Source organism: Leptonychotes weddellii, chromosome 2 (assembly GCF_054177405.1).
Source record: "Leptonychotes weddellii isolate Sample4059 chromosome 2, ASM5417740v2, whole genome shotgun sequence".
Lineage (NCBI taxonomy): Eukaryota > Metazoa > Chordata > Mammalia > Carnivora > Phocidae > Leptonychotes > Leptonychotes weddellii.
In genome coordinates this window covers 73,169,299-73,191,793 of record NC_138370.1, presented here as the reverse complement: position 1 = coordinate 73,191,793, position 22,495 = coordinate 73,169,299, and the positions used below count along the sequence as shown (strand labels likewise).

The window sequence follows — 22,495 nt, the reverse complement described above, 5'->3', positions numbered from 1 at the left end:
TATTGTTGTTGATGTGTTTCTTTGCTTTTGTTATTAATTGCCTTATATAATTGGCTGCTCCCATGTTAGGGGCATAGATATTTACAATTGTTAGATCTTCTTGTTGGATAGATCCTTTAAGTATGATATAGTGTCCTTCCTCATCTCCCAGAACAATTTTCTAATCAACATTACAGGAAATCTTCTAGTTGATAAAAGGCCAAATGTCTACATACTTCTTAAAAGTTGAATGAATTTTTTAATGTATTAATGCAGATGGCATCCGGTATTTAACATACTGAACCAGAAAGAATAATTTGTATTGTCTATGTGCTGTATGAATATGAAATTAAAATGTAATTCTCATTGATCAAAACTTAAGAGTCCATGTCATGATGAACTCCAAGAACACAGATTTCTGCATCTTCTGTGCAAAATGTACTTTGCAGTAGTAACAACATTCTTAGAGTTTTCAGGTTATTATCTCGCTCTTTTTGATTGCAAAGTGCAAAAGATTTCTGAACAAATTGCCTGCACATTGAGAGCTTCCTGCAGCTACCACCACAATCAATACAGAAAACTGTTTCATCATCTAGGGCTCCCTCCTGCTACTCCTTTAAAGCCACACCCACTTCCTACCCATCCCTAACCCCTGGCAACCACTAATCTTTTCTCTATCTCTATAATTTTGTTATTTCAACAGTGTTATATGAATGGAATCATTCAGTATGTAACCTTTTTTTTCTCATCCATCATTATTCTCTTGGGTTTTGTCTAAGTTATGATGTTTATTAATATTTCTTTCCTTTTCTTGGTGAGTACTCTTCTTTGGCATAGATATACCACAGTTTATCCATTCACCCATTGAAGGACAATTGGATAATTTCCAGTTTGGGGCTTTTATGAAAAAGCTGCTATTAACATTCATGTACAAGTTTCTGCATGAACATAAGTTTTCATTTCCCTGTGGTAAATGTCCAGGAGCACAGTTGCTAAATTATATGATAAGTACATGTTTACTTTTTTAAGAAGGCCAAACAATTTTCCTGATTGGATGTACTATTTAACATTCCTACCAGCAATGTACAAATGATCCAGTTTCTCTGCATTCTTGCAGCATTTTGTGTTGTCATTGTTGTTAATTTAATCCATTCTGGTAGGTATGTAGTGATATCTTGTCAGTTTAATGTATATTTTCAGTTTAATGTATATTTTCCTAAGGGCTAATGAAGTGGCCTTTCATTTTATGTGCTTACTTGCCATCTGTATGTTCTGTTCGGTGAAGTGTGTGGTCATGTCTTTGGCCCATTTGCTAATTTGATTATGTGTTTATTTACTATGATACTTGGAGAATTCTTTTTTTTTTTTTAAGATTTTATTTATTTGACAGAGAGAGCACAAGCAGGAGAGAGAAGGAGAAGCAGGTTCCCTGCTGAGCAAGGAGCCCTATGTGGGACTTGATCCCAGGACCCTGGGATCATGACCTGGGATGAAGGCAGCCGCTTAACCAACTGAGCCACCCAAGCATCCCGGTACTTGGAGAATTCTTTATATTTTCTGGATACAAGTCGTTTGTCAGATATGTTTTGCAAATATTTTCTCCCAAGTTGTAATTTGTCTTTTCATTCTCTTAAGAGTCTTTCCCAGAGCAAAAGTTTTTAATTTTGATGAAGCCCAAATTAATAGCTTCTCCTTTTATGGATTCGTGCTTTTGCAATTTTGTCAACAATAAGTTGAGTCTATTTCTGTGGATTTCTTTCTGGGTTCTCTATTCTGTTCTGTGGATCTATGTGTCTATCCCTCCACCCATGTCACACAGTTTTAATTACTGTAGCCATCTAAGTCTTGAAATAGGGTAGGCTGATTCCTCCCGCTTTATGCTTTTTTTTTTTTCAGAATTGTTTTAGCTATTCTAGTTCCCTCTTCATTTCACAGAAGTTATAGGTAATCTTAACTATGTCTACAAAAAACCTTGCTGGTATTTTTATAGGAATCACATTAAACTTGGGAAAATTGACATCTGTATTGTGTTGAGTCTTTTAATCCATGAACACAGTATGTCTCTTCATTTATTCAGATCATCTTGTAATTTTTATCGTATAGACTCTATACATTTTTGTTAGATTTATACTTAAATATTTAATATTCTTTGGAGCGTTTGTACATAGTATAGCATTTTTTAAAATTTCAATTTCTACCAGTTTGCTGTTAGTATATAGAAATGCAATTGATTTGGGCATGTTGATCATCTGTCCTGCTACTTGCTGAACTCACTTATGAGTTCTAGGAGGTTTTGGTAGTGGTGGTGGTGGGAGATTCCTTTGGATTTTCTAGCTATACAATCATGTTATCTGAAAATAGAGACCTTTTTATTTCTTTCATTCAACATACTGTATTTTTAAAAATTTAAGTTCTGTGCTTGGTTCAAAATACATAGCTTAAAAAGATTCTGAAAATTTGAAAACAAAGAATAGAACAAGATATGCCAGGTAAACACACACACACACACACACACACACACACACACACACCCCAAATGTTAGAGATTTTTTTTAATATTAGAAAAACTAGAATATAAGCATTAATAAAGATAAAAATGGGATACTACAGAAGTACCAACCCACCAAGAATACATAATTTTCATAAACTTCTCTGCAACTAACGACATGGTCTTGATATCAGTAAAGCAAAAACTGACAATTATAAAGGCAATTTTGCAAAATATGGTGTAATATTTGAACACACTTACAGTAAAAACTAATCATAAAAAATTGAAAGGAAATAAACAATATGAACAATAAAGTTACCAAGTTTGAGCTAATGTGGGCACACACACATCCCACGTCCAAATAACGGAGAGTATACTTTAATCAAGCACTCCTGGAACTTGTATAAAATGAACCATACAAGTGAGGTTACAAATATTAAAGTAAAGTTGCCATATAGACCACAGTCTCTCATCATGGTACATTTAAACTAGAAACAAACAAAAAAAGAAAATTGAAAAAGCACATATGTTTGGAATATTAAAGATACACTTAAATATCCAATGATTAAGTAGGAAACCACAGTGGAAATAATAAAATATTTAGAAACAAACACTATGAAATTACCACCTGTCAAAAACTGAGATAGTCTAAATGATACTTAAAGATAAGTTTAGCCTTAAATTCAGAAAGAAAACTGAAAATAAGTGAGCTAGAATAACAGAGTAAACCTGGATGGAGTGAAAGGTAGGAAAAAATAATAATAAAGCTGAAATTAACAAAATAGAAAGCAAAGAATAAGAGAAAACAAGAAAATCCAAAATCGGCTCTTTTAAGCTATTTTGCATCTAATTCTTTGAATTGGGGAATCATTCACATGCTTCAAAATTCAAAATGTATGAACTGGTATGTAATTAAAAGCTTTCTTTTCAGTTCTTTTGAACGACCATCCAATTTCCCTCTGAAAAACAACCAATATTATTTTCTTTCTCATCTTTCCAGTGATAATTTTTGTGCACTAAGCCAGTCTACACAGTACAGTGCCCCCATCCATCTGGATATATTTTTCAGATCTTTAGCAAGACTTGAGTAAGAGGGGGAGAGAGAACACAAACAATATTGGGAATGAAAAAAAGGACATAACTATGGCTGTGGTAGAGATTCTTAGCATCTTAATTAAATATTGTACCAATGATTTTTCATACACATGCCAATAAACTGGAAAACCCAAATGAAGTAGATGATTTCTCAGAAAAATATAAATGATCTGGGTGAGTCATGGTCCAGTCATGAAAACAGAGCCTCTCCAGGTAGTCCAATGAGAGACTTTAATACAGGAGATTTGCTACAAAAGGAGAACTTCAAAGTAAAACATCAGGTGGTGAGGCAACCCGATGATTAGTACCATCAGGAAACTGTTACCACCCCTGGGGCTGGAAGGATCGGGGGAATTGGCATTACTGGAGTGTACGAACAAGGTCACTGATGGGAGCTGGATTTGTGGCAGGGGCTGAAAGGGAACCAGACCATGGGAGCTAGAACCCCAGAAGAGACAGCCACTGCTGGAGGCAAAGAGAAGACACGAGAAATAGCGAGGTTTCTCCCTTCTTCCTACCCACTAGTCTTCTGCCAGTGCTTACCATTGACCCAAACTAGCTAATTGGATAGGAAATCTCAGAAATGTAGTTTGCAGCAGGAAAGCAGAGAAATGATCTGAGAGCAAATAAGGAAAAAATTGACATCCTAAAATTAACTCTAGAAAAAAAAACAATAAACCAGTAACCATTAAACCGATGAGATCTGCAAATAAAATATTTTCTATACCCTCCCTAACCTCTTAATCTCCAAAGACCTTGGACCCAGACAGTTTTATAAGAATTAAGCAGATAATAATCCTAGTATTATGTAAGTTATATTAGATAACTTAAAAATGGAAAAGCTACCCCATTTATTTTATGAAGCCAGTATGGCTTGAAAACTAAAACTAGAGAGGGATAGCATAAGAAAAAGATAATCATAAAACAATCATATCTCATTTATGAACACAGACAGGAAAATCCTAAGTAAAATAAAAACAAATTGAATTCAACACACATATATGTCTGTATCTATATAAATGATACATCATAATTAAATGGAGTTTTCCCATCATGCAATGATGTTTCAACATCATAAAATATATAAAGGTAATCGGCATTGTCAGATGGAAAGAGAAAAATCATTCTCAACAAATACAAAAAATATGTTGGGATAAAATAAAATGTTTAAGGTTTTAAAAAAATCTTAGTAAATTATGAATAGAAGGGAATTCCTTAAATCTTATTTCTAGATTCACTGTCTCCACTTCATCACCAATATTTTATCCTCAACCCAACGAAATCAGGCCATAACCCTCACCATTTCACTGCCAAATTTAATGGAAAATTGTTATTTTAGTCTCTTAGCAGCTTTTGACACAGATCTCTCCCTCCTTCTTGCAATAGTTTCTTCCTTAGTGCACTATGACTACACTCCCCTGGTTTTTTCACCTAGATCAACGGTCATCCATTGTCACTCTTATTTGCTGGTGCCACCGTATCTTTCTTTCTTTTCTTTTTTTTTTAAAGATTTTATTTATTTATTTGAGAGAGAGAGAATGAGAGACAGAGAGCATGAGAGGGAGGAGGGTCAGAGGGAGAAGCAGACTCCCTGCTGAGCAGGGAGCCCGATGCGGGACTCCATCCCGGGACTCCAGGATCACGACCTGAGCCGAAGGCAGTCGCTTAACCAACTGAGCCACCCAGGTGCCCCCACCGTATCTTTCTGATACGTAAATGTTAAAGTTCCCCGTGTTCAGCCTTCCATCCTCTTTGTTTTCCCTCCTCTCTTTATAATTGCCATGCTGAGTGACTTTAAACACTACATGTGCACTGATAACATCCCAAGGCATGTCCAGCTCCAACCCCTTTGTTGACATCTTCACTGAATGTAAAATAACTGTCTCAAACCTAACTTGTCCAAAGCAGAGCTCTTGGTTTCCCTTCTTCCCCCACCAACACCCACACTTTTCTTCTTTAGAGCCTTCCTTACTCTGTAAAGGCAACTCCATTTTACCAGTTGCTCAGGCCAGAGATGTATGGTCATCCTTAAATGCTCTTTCCCACCACCATGCATCCATCATTAAATCTTGTTGGTTTTATCTTCAAACATATCTTTAATTCAACCAGTTCTTACCACCTTCACAGCTACCAACACAGTCCGAGCCAGCATAATCTCTTACGCAATTGCTTCCCGATTGGTCTCTCAGTTCCCACTCTTGTTGCCCTACAGTCAATCCTGTGAACAGCAACCAGAAAGAACCTCTTAGAACATAATTTAATTCAAATCATGTCCCTTCTTATGACTCCCCTGAATCTTCTACCAGTACTCAGAATAAATTCCAAACTTCTTGCCATCACCTACGTGGCCTGACAATACTGCCTGGGTGACCTGTCTCCTACTGTTCTCCCTATTTGCATCCTTCTATCAAACTGCTCTCCATCTGCTTCTTAGACATACTAGACTCATGCTTATTTAGCATTTCTTTTATTGCCCCCTACATAGACTGCCTTTCTTCCAGCCCTTCACATGACCTGTGATGCTCAACCAGATCCCCTTTAAAGGGTCTTGTTACCTCACCTTTTAGAATCTCAGTGAACAGCCTGCAGTGGATGGCCTCGTTAGCCTTAGCTGAAGAATGCCACCTTGTTCATGGTTGTGCTATTTCCTGGGATAGCTATATCTAATGCCTGATCCTTGCAAGGGTATAAAGGCCAAGTCCTCGTGCCCCCACTTATTCTAGCCCTTGAATGGGGTCATTGCAACCTTAGAGCTCCCTATCAAAATGGACAAGGCTGTTGTTGGACCTGCACTGCAATTCAGCTTCTCTCTCTGCCCACTCTTCTTTGCTTCTTCTCACTCCCACAGGTGTTGGTCCCAAGGGCACTTCTTAATACATGATCTGCATACTGACTTCTATCTCAGAGGCTGCAACATGTAACCCACATGGCTTATTCAGTTCTCTGCTCTCATGTTAATTTCTAAGATAGGCCTTCTCTGAACACCCTATCTAAAATAAACATTTCCCTACCACTCTTTTTTTCTTTAAATCATGTATCAATTCCTGAAAAATGTGTGTGCATGTGTGCAGACATATATATATATATATATATATATATATATTTCTCTCACTTTCTTATAAGCTCCATGAAAAACTTTGTCATATTTACCACTCCATTCCCATCATTTAGAAAATTTCCTGGCACAGAGTAAGATCTGAATAAAAATGTGTTGAATGAAAGGCTGAATAAACCTGATAATGAGTATCAAATATAAAAAACAATAGAAACCTTTTTCTTAACTGTGCAGTTTTAGAACTTTAAGAAAAAAAAGTACAAGGCATCTGGTATTACCCTACTGCTTAACAGTCAATAAGATGAAAATAATGACTAGAGAAATAGAACTGGAAAGGAAGAGACAAAATTAACTTTATAGGTAAACTTCATGAATGTCTATGAAAAGAAGTGTCAAAAAAGTGTCCAGACAACATATTCAAATTAAAAAGAGAATCTGACCTATGCCAAATACAGTAGATATAAGATGAAAATACAGCTGTATAGAATTTCTATACATAAGTAATAATCAATTTGAAAATATGGTAAACAAGATCATTTATAAAATTAATAAAAACTGTAAGTACTTAGGGATAAGTATAACAAAGGTGTATAAGACATTTTGAATTTACAATTTACAAAAGATTTGTTGAAGAACATGAAAGAAGACTTGAAAAAACGTGAAATGCTATGAATGTGGATAAGAAGACTTAATATAGTAAGAAGTCAATTTCTTCCAAATTCACCTAGAAAGTAAATACAACTCCAGTGAAAACCACAATAGAGTTTTTCACAGAACATGACAAGCTAATCCTAAAATTTATTTGGGAGAGCAGAGGGCAAAAATGAACCAAAATAAATTTTTTTTAAAGATTTTACTTATTTATTTGACAGAGAGAGACACGAGAGAGGGAACACAAGCAGGGGGAGTGGGAGAGGGAGAAGCAGGCTTCCCGTGGAGCAGGGAGCCCAAAGTGGGGCTCGATCCCGGGACTCTGGGATCATGACCCGAGCCGAAGGCAGCCGCTTAACGACTGAGCCACCCAGGTGCCCCAAAATAAATTTTAAAACAACAAAATGGGAGAATCCTGACCCAATATTTGACAGGAATATTTGAGAAAGTATAACATTAGGGCAAGGAGAGACAAATGATGAAACAAAATATAAACACCCAAAAATTGGATCATGAAAAACTTGGGGTAGGATAAAGGTTGCATCACAAATTAGTATCAATATTTGGTAAGTCGTGCTACCACAATTCGTATGGAAAAGAAATGACTCTGACTTCACACCACACACACACACACACACACACACACACACACACACACAATTCTGATGAATTACAGAGTTAAATGTGAAAAGCAATATTTTTAAAAAATACGAAAGTTTTATTATAACAAATCAGTGTAGGGAAGGATTTGTTAGATAAGACATAAGATTCCAAACCATAAAGAAATATTGATCAATGTGATGACATCTTAATTTTAAAATTTAACATCAAGGGGCACCTGGGTGGCTCAGTCAGTTCGGCATCTGACTACGACTCAGGTCATGATCCAGGGTCCTGCTCAGCAGGGAACCTGCTTCTCCCTCTTCATCTACTGCTCCCCCCTGCTTGTGCACACTCTCTCTCTCAAATAAATAAATAAAATCTTTAAAAAATAAAAAATGGTAAAATTTAACATTAAGAGCAAGAACAACTGCATAACAATAACAACAAAACCCCAACAGATGTAAAAAGACAAACTATAGACTAGAAGACATTTGTCATGAATCAAGCTCATGAAAAATTAATAAGACAAGCAATCCAATGGACAAATGGGCAAAAGATATAAACAGACAATTTTCAGAAGAAAACTGAATGAGCAATAAGCATGTATTAAGATGGTCAACCTTACTAATAATCAGGATAGTGAAAATAAAAATGAGATACCATTTCGTACCTATTGAATTGGACAGAATAAAAAGTCTGACTCTAACAGAGACTGCTGTGTTACTGTCAGGGGTACAAAAACAATTTGAATGGCAAAGTTAAGATGCTTACACTTTACCATCCAGTAATTCCATTTCTAAGAAATATTCTTTGGTGGAGAGAATTCTTACATAAAGAGTAATGTACAAGAAATTTATTGCTGTATTATTTGTAGTAGAAAAAATATTGGAAACCACCTAAATAACCTCCAATATATAAGAGCAACTGTATAAATTGTCAAATATAGTCATGTAGTGAAATACTGTGCAGCCGTGAAAATGAATGACCTAAAGCTCCATGTTTCAATGTGGATAAAGCTTAAAAAGAATGCTGAAAAAAGTAAGCTAGAGAATATACAGAGTATAATAATATTTATTTAAAAGTTTAAGAACAACAACAAAAAAACCCCAAGGCTATGTGTTGTTTATGTTGTATACTATGTAATTACAGATATAATCCATTATAAAACCATTCATGGGAATGCCATACAACAGTTTTTCTTCAGGGAAAGAACAAAAGTGATATGGTTGGAAAGGGGTACACAGAAAGCTTTAACCATATTTATATTGTTTTATTTCTTTTAAGGAAAGATTGGAACTAACTATGACAAAATGTTGGGATTTGTTAAAACTCAGTGCTAGGCATAGAAGTGTTCATTATATCATTCTTTATACTTTCATGTATGCTTGAAATTTTTATTTAAAATATTTAAATTGTAAGGTATTTCAAAATCAAGAAAAAGAAAGAGTATCAAAAGGTTCAGTTTTTTCAAAATTACCCAAATGCCCATGAATAGGGAACTAGTTAAGCAAATGTTAGTACAAAATGAATTACTATGCAAATATGTAAAATAATGCTTTATATTTATCCAATACAGAATGATGACTCAATATTTTGTTGAATGAAAAAGGTTATAAGGGGTGCCTGGGTGGCTCAGTTGATTAAGCGACTGCCTTCGGCTCAGGTCATGATCCTGGAGTCCCTGGATTGAGTCCCCCATCTGGCTCCCTGCTCGGCAGGGAGTCTGCTTCTCCCTCTGACCCTCCCCCCTCTCATGTGCTCTCTCTCTCATTCTCTCTCTCTCAAATAAATAAATAAAATCTTTTTTAAAAATGTTATAAAATATATACAGTATAATTTCACATGTACATAATATCCATATATATCAGAAATGTTAAAAAATTTCAGATGATTGTCTATGGTTATATCTAGATAGATGTCTTTGCTATTTTTTCTATTTCTTAATCATCATGTGTATTTTCATAAATATGATAAAACTACTGAAATAGTGCTTCAGAATTCATCTATTGTAGAACTATAAATTAAAATGGAAAAGAAATATCAATTTAATTTAAATTTTCATTTATTTTTTTCAGCGTATAAAATTGAGTGCCAGCAAAGCTACAATTAAATTTTACCCTCAATCACTGATGTTAGCCATGTGAATCAGTATCACATTTTTTGAAAAGTAATTTGGCAATATGTAACAATAGCACTCCCATAACAGGGAGTTATCCTGAGGAAATAATCAAAGACACACACAAGAATGTACAAGCAAGGATGTTTTTGTTATAGCATTACGTAGAGTGTTAAAGAACTGGAAACAACCTAGATGTCCAACGACAGGGGATGACTCAATAGGTAACAGTACATATAATACTAAGTCACACACATATTTTATGTAACAGTACATAAATACTAAGTAGCCAATAAAAAACATGTGTTTGAGGAATACCTAATAAGATGAAATATGCCCACAAATAAAAGAAGGATATAAGATATACTTCAAATTTTGTCTTATATATATTTTAAAGACTAGGAAGAAACACACCAAAACTTAACAGTGGTTGTTAACTGAGTGGTTAATCAGTGACTTTTATTTTTAAATCTGTTTCTGTAATTTCTAAATTTTAACAAATTTAATGACCTGGAATAAACCCGCTTTTAATTTAATTTTATTTTTTTAAGATTTTATTTATTTATTTGAGAGAGCGTGCGCGCGCGAAGAGAGCACAAGTGGAGGGGCGGGGCAGAGGGCGAGGGGAGAAGCCGACTCCGTGCTGAGCAGGGATTCTGGATGAGGGGCTCCATCCCAGGACCTGAGCCAAGGCAGACGCTTAACCAAATGAGCCACCCAGGCACCCCCAAACCCTGCTTTTTAACAAAGAAAATAACCTACATCTCTGGGCCTTTCTCATCTCAGCACTTCATCTCACTGTCCAGTCTAGTTGGCACTAGCCCGTGGAGCACATAGAGATCCCTGGGTACAACCCGCGGCAGGTAATTACAAACCACCATTACAAACTGTCCCCTTGGCCAGACTCTCTTTTCATAAATGTCAGCAGGCTTAGAAGTCTGTACAGGTCAATAAACAAAAAGGCTAGTGAAAGATCAATATTTTATTCCTCAATCTTGCCCAAGTATGTAAATATTCCTTATTATCCATTGCCCCAGGTTTATTAGCCATCGCTTCATCCTGAACTGGTTTGTGACATGAACAGATAGCATTCGTTGCCCCAGGGGAAGGGTTAAACTACAAGAAAAGAGGGGTGGGTTAAACAAGGACGAAAAACTATCAACATGTCATAAAATATACATGCTATTTCTAATTTATTCCTGTTCATTTGAGCAACACATCTAATGTGTTACTAACATTTCTAGTAATACGGTGTCGTTGTCCCTGTAATAATGTGTTAGTGTCTATAACTCTCATTTGGACTTAGTGAATTACTGTTTTATTTAATGAAAAAAAGATAAATTGTATTTGATTTGTATTTATTAATTTCTATGAATTTGGTATATGACATTTATGAAAGCTTAGGCACATAATTTCTCCTTTCTTTAATTTACAGCCGGGGAACTGTTTAAATATAATTTTAAATGATGCATAAAATGCTTCCTGACGTATTTGTTTTCTGAATTTCCAACATGCATATTTGCCATTTCTGTATGATGAACAAACACTGCCTTAAATTGTGGAGAAAGAAAAATGTTACCTGTTTAGGATTCTTTTATTAAATCTTAGCTCTTGTATTTTGGTGGCAGCAGGCTGAGTTTCCTGGAGGTTGATAAGTTTAGTTGCAATTGCGATCTGGTTCATGCTAACTCAATTTGATAGGTAAGGCTTTGCAGGTGTAGCAATCATCAATTTGGTGCGAAACCTCAGAACAAAGTCTAAAAATAGATGTCACTTTGATAGTATTTTGGGGGAATAGAAGAAGTTAAATAACAGATGAAGTATGTTTCTTAAAGAAAGTCATTATTCTCAGATTATTTCCTAGGCATAAAATAGCTTTTATAACAAAATAGGTATTTTTCTTCATATTTAATTTCTTCAGAATGATTCTATTTTTCTTATTCTGTATTTTGGTCACATTAATTTGTAACTCCTTTGAAAGCTATACACACAGCTATTGTTCAGATAATGTTAACATAATGAAATTTCAATTTTGAATTTTTCAAATAAATGCAAGCTTCACATGGTATTGCTCTTCCTTCAGAATAAGAGTCGACTATTTATTTTGCTTTATTTTTAATCAAAAAATATTTGGAAAAAAACAAAAGATCACTCTTTCCGGAGCCATCAGCGAATAAAAAAAATATGGAGAGGCTCACAGTACTGCTCTTCTACTGACTTCTGTCATTAAAACAGATGTTCTCTATAACCTTGACCAAACAACTTCATCCTCTAATCAGAAAGGAGCAGACTTGTTTGTGGATTTATGATAGATGTCTGTGCCAGAGCTTGGAAGACTGTCTAGGACTGTGGACTCTTACAGACTTGTTTTTGTGCTGAAATTTGGCTTATAATTCTTATTTTAATTTGTTTTATATACTTTCATCCAAACATGGTTTTCTTTAAAAAAAAATCTTCATATTAATTGGGTATTTCAAATGTATTCATCACAATTATGAGTAGCTATAGCTTTAAATATATGATGGACTTGCTGATGTCAGCAGCTAAAAACTAATGCTGCTGATATCAGCTGACAGGACACTAATTACTAGTTATGAGGCTGTTCCCTGCTTAAGGAGCTATTCAGTGAGTTATGATTTAGAAGAGCTGGGAGAGCACAGGGCTGATTTGTGAAGAGATATCTAATATGAAAATACCACAGAAGTTCTCAGATTGATCCTCATGACAGAGATCTGTCTAACTAGGAAGTGTCTATTTTAATACTAAACCACAAAAAAGCCCAGCTGGAAAAGAAGAATTTATAGGAAGACACAGAGCCATCACCAGTTTGGTTGACAGCAAATGCAACCTAAGCATGTTTCTCAGCGTTTAATCAATAGCGGCTGTAGGACAATTACTCCCTAACAGACAATCTATCTCATCATATCAAGAGGGAGGGTCTTCATAGGTGATCTGTATGGAGAGCCCCTATTCAACACCACTTGTCTTACCTTCAGAGTTGAGGCCTGTCTAGAAGCTAGACGCTTACTAAATTATCACTGAGAAGTTAGCAGAACCGGCAATGTTCTGTCCTTGGGTGATTAAGGGAGTCACTCTGTTCTGAGATCCGGGAGAGGCATGACAATGGAGTGGGGACGTTTCATTCAACTGAAGAATTAGCTTGGTGAATTCTGCTGTTAGACCCTAAACTTTTTGAGGACAAAAACATGCTCCCAACTTTATATTCTATGTACGTACGTACCACTAAAGACCGGTGGACTGACCCTGAAGAGATATTTGAGGGGAAAAAATTACAGTTTTCCTGGGAAGCTACAAAAATAGAAATCTGGCCACTTCCTTGCCAAACATGAGAGGACACCAAACCTTCACTGAGCTGTCTTTCTCTGAGGAGTTCTTAAGGCTGTGTCCACACAATAGCTCTGAAACATTTTTTGTGGGAACGAAACAAGGTATGTAGGTGTGGGCACTGGTCTTTACCCCTCTGCTGCTTTCCTTCTTTTCTTGCCTCTGTGTCTGTGTCTTCAGTTGGTATGCAGAGTTTTACAGCCCAGCCTGCTGAACAGGCTGTTAATGAGTCATGCCTGCTCCCTGGCTTAACTTTGGCCCAGTCTCAAATCTCCATGAAGAGAGACAGAACAGAGGAGAAAAAGGTGTTTTGAAAACACTTGCTTAAGCTGATACATGTTTTCTTGTTACTGATCTATCCACAGAATAGGTAATAGATGACAAATCATCAGAGGCTATTCCAGAAATATCAACAAATTGATTTCACACATTTTTGAGTCTTTTTTCCAGAATGTGAAGCCCTGGACTGAGCCACAGGGTCAGATGGAAACAGGATGCCCATCAGGCCAAAAAGAATGGTGAGTATTCAGTGTCCAGCTTGCCCTGCTGTGCAGCTACGTGACTGTGAACACTGCAGATTTCTCATCTATGAAAGAGCTCCCTATTTCCCATTGCTGTGGAGAGGAGTAAATAAGGTCATACCTGTCACAATCCTAGCAGGATGCTGGCCACGATGAGTGTTCTGTAACCATTATTGTCTTTGCCCTTTGTCTTATTTTGGGTTCAGCAGACTCTGAAACACAGATTCCAGGACCTGGAGGCTCTAGAGGAGATGGGGATTGGGAAGCAGCCAATAAGGGTGTGTCATTAAGCTAGACACCAGTGTGTGTGACTGAAACTTAATCCTGCAGGAAAATGGTGGGGTATAGGACCTCAGCATTATCGCCCCCGAGGGAGGCGAGCACTGGGGTATTTATACACCTATTCCCAAGACTCATTGGTGGAAGACTACTGGGAGGGGAGTAGATTAATTACCAGGCAATTCCAGCCTGCTGTGTGCCTTCTGCTGTTCTGGGGGCAGGGGAAGCCCTCAGCACAGAGATGCAGTTCTGATGGCTGGAAGTCACCTGAAGAACACTGAAATTTCCTAAGGGAGTGGGGAGGGCAATGACCTTCCAGTGTCTTAGGAATACCAAGACATCTAAAACGTGGTAGTTTCCATGAAGAAGCCACCAATCTAATAAGGTAGATAGAACAGTTGAAGCTTCAAAGGAAAGGGTTTGTGATGCCAAGATGTCTGCAGTTTCCAGGAGAAATCAGCACCCGGATCTGCCCAGGGTGGTACTCACTACATCGGGGCCTCTGGCTCTTAGCCTTGCATCTGATCTGTCAGCATCCACAGGGTGAATTCAGAGGAGCTGTCAGATTCATGTGAACCAAACCCCACAGAGTCTGAGCAAAAAACTAGAATGCCCATGGTTCCTTTGCATTCTCCCTTTGTAGATGAGCTGTGTGAGAGGCCATATTATAGTCTTAAAGTTAATTTAAAAATGGAGATTCAGAAAAATGGATGCTATTAAGAATTGCTCCCTCATTGAGATAGCATGAGGACGTCTTCTTCACTGAAGGGATGGCCTGGCCGGTAGGGTCAGAGAGAAATATAGTTTGGCCCAAGGTCCTCATCTGGCTTTGCCAAGAGTGGACACTAATTCTCCTATTTGTGGCTTCCAGAAAGCCAGCATATACAGTGCTTAAGGGTGAAGACTCTGGAGTAAGGACCTGGTTCAAATCTTGTCCTATCTTTGTATTAGCTGTGTGAACTTGGCAGCTACTTAATCTCTGTGTGTCTCAGGTTTCCCATCCATAGTAGTGTCTATTTTATAGAGTTATGATGATAAAATGTAATTTGTATAATGCAATACGTATAAAGAGTCCAGAATAGTATTTGGCACAAAGGTAAGTGTTCATTTTCATTATGGCTGCTATTAAGAGCCCCCTAAACATTGACACAGTCCCTCTTTAGGTATGGTAATACCTCTCAGCAAGTTTTCTTTTGTTCTTGCAACTAGTTTATCTCACTGAGGTGTCCTTGCTTCTTGTTGTCCTCAAACGTCTGTCATTTGTGTGTTTGGGGAGGGGAACTGTCTCATTTCTCCTTCCGTTTTCTGGACTATACATATAAATACAAAACAACTTAGTTGCAAAACAACTCAGCCAGCTCAGGAGCCTGTCGCAAAGTGAAGAAGTTCAGAGGCCAGAGGGCTCCCTCCAGGATGGAAACAGGAGCCCTGCAACTGCATCTGACTAATGGCTCTACAAGGAGCCACTCTAGGATTTTATGTCAGGAACGGTTGCACAATCAAGAACATCTTTAAGTTCTATTTGGCCCTGGAATGCACTCTGGGATTCTGCCAAACATATCTCTCTTACAACTTGAGAGCAAAGCAACAAATCAAAGCCACTGTCAGATTTAGCCCTGATAAATGAAGTATGTTCGTTGATGGAACCAAAGATCCCAAACCATCCAGGAGCACAATAGGGCTCCCTACAAAGTGAATGAAATGTATCAGTACAGAACGGACGCATTGAAAGAACTGTTAGAAAACCTATCAGCTGCAAGTATGTTGGATTCGTATATCAGTACAGAACGGACGCATTGAAAGAACTGTCAGAAAACCTATCAGCTGCAAGTATGTTGGAAAGGATGCCAGACTTAAAGACCCTACACAGTCCAAGAGAATAACAGGATTCCTTGGAAAGTGAATGGACAGTATCTCTACAGAATGTGGCTATTGAGGGAACTGTAAGGAAGCAGATCAGCAGCAAGTGTGATAGAAATGTTATTGAACTTGGAGGGAAGTTTTATTTCAAATAGGTCACTAATGGCCTGTGAGACTCTGGGAAGGTCATTTAGCCTTTCTGGACTTTCTCTATCAAATGAAAAGTTGGATAGTTGTTCTGTAAGAACACTCCAAGTCTAACACTATTCTGTGATTCTAAATACTGAAAGAGATGGAAGAGTGGAAGAGCTGTTTTGGTTGGAAAACAAAAGTGTCAGTGTTCCTTAAAGCGTTCCCCCTATCAATCCACAGTCCCTGGCAAGAAATCTAAGTATGCTAAAATGAAGCCAATTAACATTCCTTACCACTGCTCTGTCATAAATCATCGTTAACTCAGAGAAGGCAGATGGGTGAGTAGCTATATGACACATTCTTATAGATGGGTTTGTTCATATTCCACAAATTTAATTTCATAAAACCAGAACCCCGTTCTGTTCTTCAGACACACAATCTACTGTGGACTCCCCAGGCATACATAGATAGAAAAGGTGATGGTAGATCAGTTAGATGAGGACCAGGCACTTCCCGTTGGACCTGAGTAGTGTGGAGTCACTGGTGACTTGATAAGAGCAGTTTTGGTGAAGTGGTGGTGGGAAAAGGTGGGTTTAAGGGAGAAACTGCACACAGTGAAAATAGCCAAGTCTTAAGTTTTGCTGTCAAGGGAAAGAGATAAATGGGATACAGTAGAGTCGTGAGAGTTTTTTTTCAAATGGCAAAATAACAACATGCTTGTACACTAATGAGAATTATTCAGTAGAGAGGGGACAATTGATGTTGCTCAAGGAAAAACAGGACACTTGCTGGGTTAATGTCCTTGGGTAGGTCAGACAGGATAGGACCTAACAGTAGACTATATGGCACAGGCAGGTAGTGGTTGGATATGGTATTGGGAGAATCACTTCTGTTTTCTCAGTGACATAGGAAATAGCACCATCAGCTGAGGGCAAAGATGGGGGAGGAGATGTTGGAGGTTTAAAGAGATAGAAGACATGAACTGGCTGCCTAGGAACATAAAGTGATGGAACCAGGATGAGTACCAGGCAATATCAAGGACCACTTGAGGTTAATGACAATGAATTTAAAGTGAAATCAGTCAGCATGTTTGGGTGTTAGTCTGGCCATGCTGTGAGAGTATAAGCAACCAGTAGACAGACTTGAAATTTCACTAGGGTTTTGGTTTAGTGAAGCCAGTACAAGGGAGAGAGGGGCAAGGGAGTCAAGTCTATATGCAAAAGGATGGTTATAAAGATAGGCTACTGAATTTTGACTGAATGGGGATGGGAGAGAGGACATCAAGGGAGTGGAAAAGTAGAAGGTGATAAAAGCATTGGATTAAAGTCCTGGTGATATAGAAAGATTGTGTTGGGGTACCAGAGGGAAAAAGCTCAAAAGATAATAAGGGGAGGGGGGTAAGAAAGTAGGATGTCTGAAATTAACTTTGGGTGTGTTGCAACTATTTGTAATGAGAATGTTGAAGGTATGACTGTAGAAGTGAGTAGCCGAGGTTGAAGGGAGGACAAAGCCATTGGAGAAAGGAGATGAAGGAATCAAAAAGCCAGGATACTGGAAAGAATACCTGGTTGTTGACATCACATGAATAATAACTGGACTTATTTTAAAAGACGCTGATAGTAAATTGGCTGCCAAAATCTTCAAGGAGTGAGGGGTGGTAGAGAGCTGAAACTAGATGGTGGTGACGAGTGAGGTTCAAAGCTGAGGCTTTTTTTTGAGGGAGCACAGGCTCAAAGCAACAGAGTGGAACATGGAGAACACCTGTTTCACCTCTGGCTCCGTAGTGTGAGGAGTAAATAACTACCCGACCACCTGAGAGGGCTACAGGGGAAGACATGGCCTCAGGGAGAGCCAGGTGTCAGCCAGAGGAGGATCAAGGAACATTCTTCAAAAAGGTGGAAAGTATAGGGCAGGTGTTAGCAAACTATAACCCATGGGCCCCCTGTTTTGGTAGCAGCCTTCCAGGGAGGTGTGGAGGGAGCAAGTGAGCAAGCAAGTCCCTCTCTTGCCCCCTGCTGTGGATCACCTGCGAAGTGCAAAGCTTGCTCTGAGTACCCACTTCTTTTCACCTGTGCCAATAAGTCTCCAGGCCAATGGAGGGGACTGATCATCTTGGTTAGAACACATCATTACAGAACGTAGCCTTAGCCTTGCATTCATGCCTCTCCTTAGATTGGGCATTGCTTATCAGATTCTCCAATGCAAATTTACTCATTCCAATTTAATATCGCTGCTTCATTAAACTGGAGGACTTTCCTCCTGACCTTCAGTAACATTAGCTTGATTCTGCTTTATGACAAATGGTACTGAACACCATCCATGTGCAGTAACTTTAAGAATTAAGTTAAATATTAAAGGCAGATGACTTGCTAACATCCCATTTTGTTTTAAGAATACTCTTGCTGCACATCCAAAGACTAATGATTCAACTTGGACTCTTGCATGTGGTCAGACCTGAGAAGAAATCGTGACACACACAAATTTGCTTTCTTTCTTTTTTTATTGGCAAAGGCGTAAAATAAAAGTCCTCAAAACAACAGCAAATCAGAATTGAAGCCATATCTCTGCCAACATTACCCAACCTGGGCCACATCTTGCTCAAAGAATCTAGACTTGAGGATGGCCACACTGACCAGGAAGCACTTTTCCCGGATGTCAGAACTCCCTTCCGGGACTAGCTCACTGTTTTTGCCTCTTTGTGAATCCTTTCCGGGACAATGAGCACTTTCAAAGCTGCCTCTACATCACACCTAAAAGAAGCACAGAACAGGGCTGATTTGTTGGCGTGCATTACCCAACATTACATGTTTATTTGAATAATTTCATTTAAGCTGCCTAGAAGATTTTAGTGGATAATAACCAGTTATTTTTTATTCATTCACTTATTAAACACTTACTAAGCAATTACTTTTTATTTTTCAGAATGCTGCTCAGCAGAGAGGAAACCAAACCAAATAAGACATGGTCCCTGTTCTCATCTTCCAAAAGGGGTGAGGGCAAGGTGAAAATGGATTCTGGAAATCTAGAGGCTTGCTGATGATTTTAGACAAGGTTCTAGAAAGGATTATGAAGCAGATGTTTTGTGAGTGCTCCGACAAGAGAGCAGTCAGAATGCATCCACTAGGGATACACTGAGCCTAACCTAATTTTCTTTTTTGATAAGATTAATGTGTCCAGGAAATTATATAAGTCAGATTTTGAGAGCCTTTCGTGTTTTCCTTGTGGACTTATAGGAAGATGAATATTAAACCAGTGGGTAGATTTAGTTATTTCTATTTTTTTAAATTTATTCATTCAACAAATGTTTATGGTGCCAAATAAATAATGTGTAAGGTATTTTGTTAGGTGGTGGGGATGTGTGGGTGATCCCTGCCTTCAGGGAACTTACCATCTATGGCAGGAATAAGACAATTACCACGCAAAGGACATACACTGCATGGATGATCTATGGGAGAATCACCAAGGTTATTGATTAATGGATTAGTGTTAAGTCCCAAAGGAAGCTTCTAATGGTTTGGGTGGCAGACTTGGCTCTGGACTTTCCTAAAGTTTTATTAGTAAGTTGGATGATGTATAGAAAGCGTTAAAATATGTGGGAGGAATATTAATTTGTGCCCCCATGTTAAAGGACATGTAAAATTATTCTCAAGTAGATTAAAAGTGCTAAATAATTCAAAATTATATGAAAGTCTGGTAGAAAATAAAATAAAATCTTTGTAGATCTACGGAGGAGTGGTAATGTTCTCAGCTATAAGGAAATATAAACAATCTATTTTTTTTTAAAGATTTTATTTATTTGAGAGAGATAGCAAAAGAGAGCGCAAGCGGAGGGGAGGGGCAGAGGGAGAGGGAGAAGCAGACTCCCTGCTGAGTAAGGAGCTGGATGTGGGGCTCAATCCCAGGACCCTGGGATCAGGACCCAAGCCTAAGGCAGACACTTAACTGATTGAGCCACCCAGGTGCCCCCAGGAAACATAAACAATCTAAACAGAAAGACTGACAAATGACAGGTTTGAATAAGCAAACTTTAAAAAGACCCACACAATGCAAAATAACATCATTAACATTAAAAGGGAAAAAAATCAGGCTGTGAAAAAGATTTGCACCAAATATGACAGAATAATATCTATAATACCTAAAAAGCTGGATTTAAATTTCTAAGAAAAAACATGAATAGAAACAATAATTCATCAAAGAAGAAATACACAATATATTTAAAAGACACATTCACAGGAAGGAAGTTCATACTTTGCAGAGCAGTGGGGGGTCTTAGAGAATCTCTGAGTATCACCATTCAACAGGATGCTCTCAGCAGGGAATCCCTGCCCATAGAAGAGATGTTCACCTCCCCAGGGTGCGTTCCCTGACGTCCTTTGTGCCCCCATAGTATCCTCTGTGTATTTCTCTCACTGTGCAGATTACTTTGAATTCTAATTTTATGCTTATGTATAGCCAGATCTCCCTATCCTAGATTGGAAGCCTCTTGAGTGGAAGGTTCATAGCACGCATCCTTGGATTCTAGCACCTTGAACCAGTACTTGCTAGTTACGAAGTAAGTGGCATGCACATTCTTGATGGAGGGACAGTGAGTGGGTGGTGGGAGGCCATGGGGTGATTGAACACAGCAAAATATAGAGTAACAGTATGACCGGGCTGTGAGTCTAACAGTAGCCCCTGGATCTTTTGTGTTCAGGAAAACACTGCCTCTCCCCAGATACCTCCTCATCATTACGAAGAGTTAGGAGAGTTCTTAAGAGTGAAGAACTTTGCCCCCTCCGGACAAGGCCATCACTCTTCCCTCCATCCCCTCCAAACACTGGCCACCTCGGTGCCGTTATTTGCCTTGAGACCGTCCAGACCAACCCCAGCCTGGCCTTTATTCCTGGTCGTGTCAGTCAACATGGGAAGCTCAGGCCATTCATCCCAGGAGTTTTATCTGCATGAGCAATGGTGTTGCCACTGTGTCCTCCAACTCCTGAGTCCATTAAAGAGGCTCTTGTGCTTTATGGCCTCTGATCAGATTCAACCAATGGAGGCTGTGGCCAGGTGGAAGGAGGAGACTGAAACTGGGGTACGTACTCCCCTGATGTCCTCCTTGTTGGTTTGCTATGGATTGCCCTCACCCCTCTTCTCAAAGCACAGCTCCTCTCCATCAAGCTACTCCCGTGGGCTTTGTATAACCACCCTCTCCTCTTGACCATTTAGGCGGCAACAGAACCTATTTCCTGCCCTTTGCTGGGCACTATGTCATCTCTTGTTGGTTTCCTTAACTCCTGCCTGCATTTGCAAATAATCCCTTTATTCTAAGCTCTTCTCAGATACCCACTTTGAAGGAGCCATCTGTTTCCTGCCGGGATCGTGACGGATACACTACTGAATGATTAGTTGTTAGATGAATGAATGACTGAATCTCTGTAAGAAAACAGAGATCACCAGGAAGCACTCTTTGCAGCAAACATAATGGCTGCGGGGATGGTGGGAATTTTTCCCGTTTCAGTAACTTAACACTGGAAGCACAGAAGGGAGGAGCAGCTACCTACCAAATAAGGCAGAGGACATGTGGACAGTCATAGAGGGGGAGGAGGGCATGAAGACCCGTGCGCTGAGGCGTGGAGCCAACCATGAAGCCACCATCAATGGGAGCCACAAGAAAGGAGATGCCACTGGTAGGACCTATCAGGAATCTCAAGGCAGGGAGAGCGCTGTGGTTTCACAACCCTAAAGGTGGAGGCTGGGCCAGAGAAATAAAAGCCTCCCCTCTCCCGTCTTCCTACTGCCTCACCCACTGCTTCCCTGTGGCCTCAGTGAGCTTGGGTGGCGGTAGTTATCAAACAAATGAAAGTGAGAACAGCCTGGATAAAATTACAGCTACAAAATCAGCAGTTATATAACTGGTGAAACTAATACACCTGTGGACTTCAGGAACATTATAAATCAATGCAACTCTTTCAGAAAGCTCTGTGGCAATATGTATTGCGTTTTAAGTAAAACTTTGTATCTTGTGACTCTGTAATTTCATTCCTAAGTGTTCATCCTAAAGAATGTTTGTGAAGACAAATTTGCAGTACTGCATCATCCCTAGGTTGAACAATGTAGAGTATATACTATTCAGTAAACAGAATACAATGTAAAAAAGTCTATGTACAATAGGCAGAGATATAAAACTAGATCTGCGTATAGGCAAAATTCGAAGGGAATAGGCAGAAATGAAAAGAGTATCAATAGAAGAGAATTAAGGGCGCCTGGGTGGCTCAGTCGTTAAGCGTCTGCCTTCGGCTCAGGTCATGATCCCAGGGTCCTGGGATCGAGCCCCGCATCGGGCTCCCTGCTCGGGGGAGGCGAACCATGAGAGACTATGGACTCTGAGAAAC

The 22,495-nt window shown here is 38.7% G+C and overlaps 1 long non-coding RNA gene across 1 annotated transcript in view; it reads left to right on the top strand.

The window, feature by feature from the left end:
• Positions 1-22,495, top strand: part of LOC145720321 (uncharacterized) — a 38,558-nt gene extending 16,063 nt beyond the window's left edge. The window contains exons 2-4 of the long non-coding RNA XR_014143232.1: positions 13,783-13,850; positions 19,047-19,114; positions 20,818-22,495. This is a non-coding gene — a long non-coding RNA (uncharacterized LOC145720321). The remainder of the gene's footprint in view (positions 1-13,782; positions 13,851-19,046; positions 19,115-20,817) is intronic.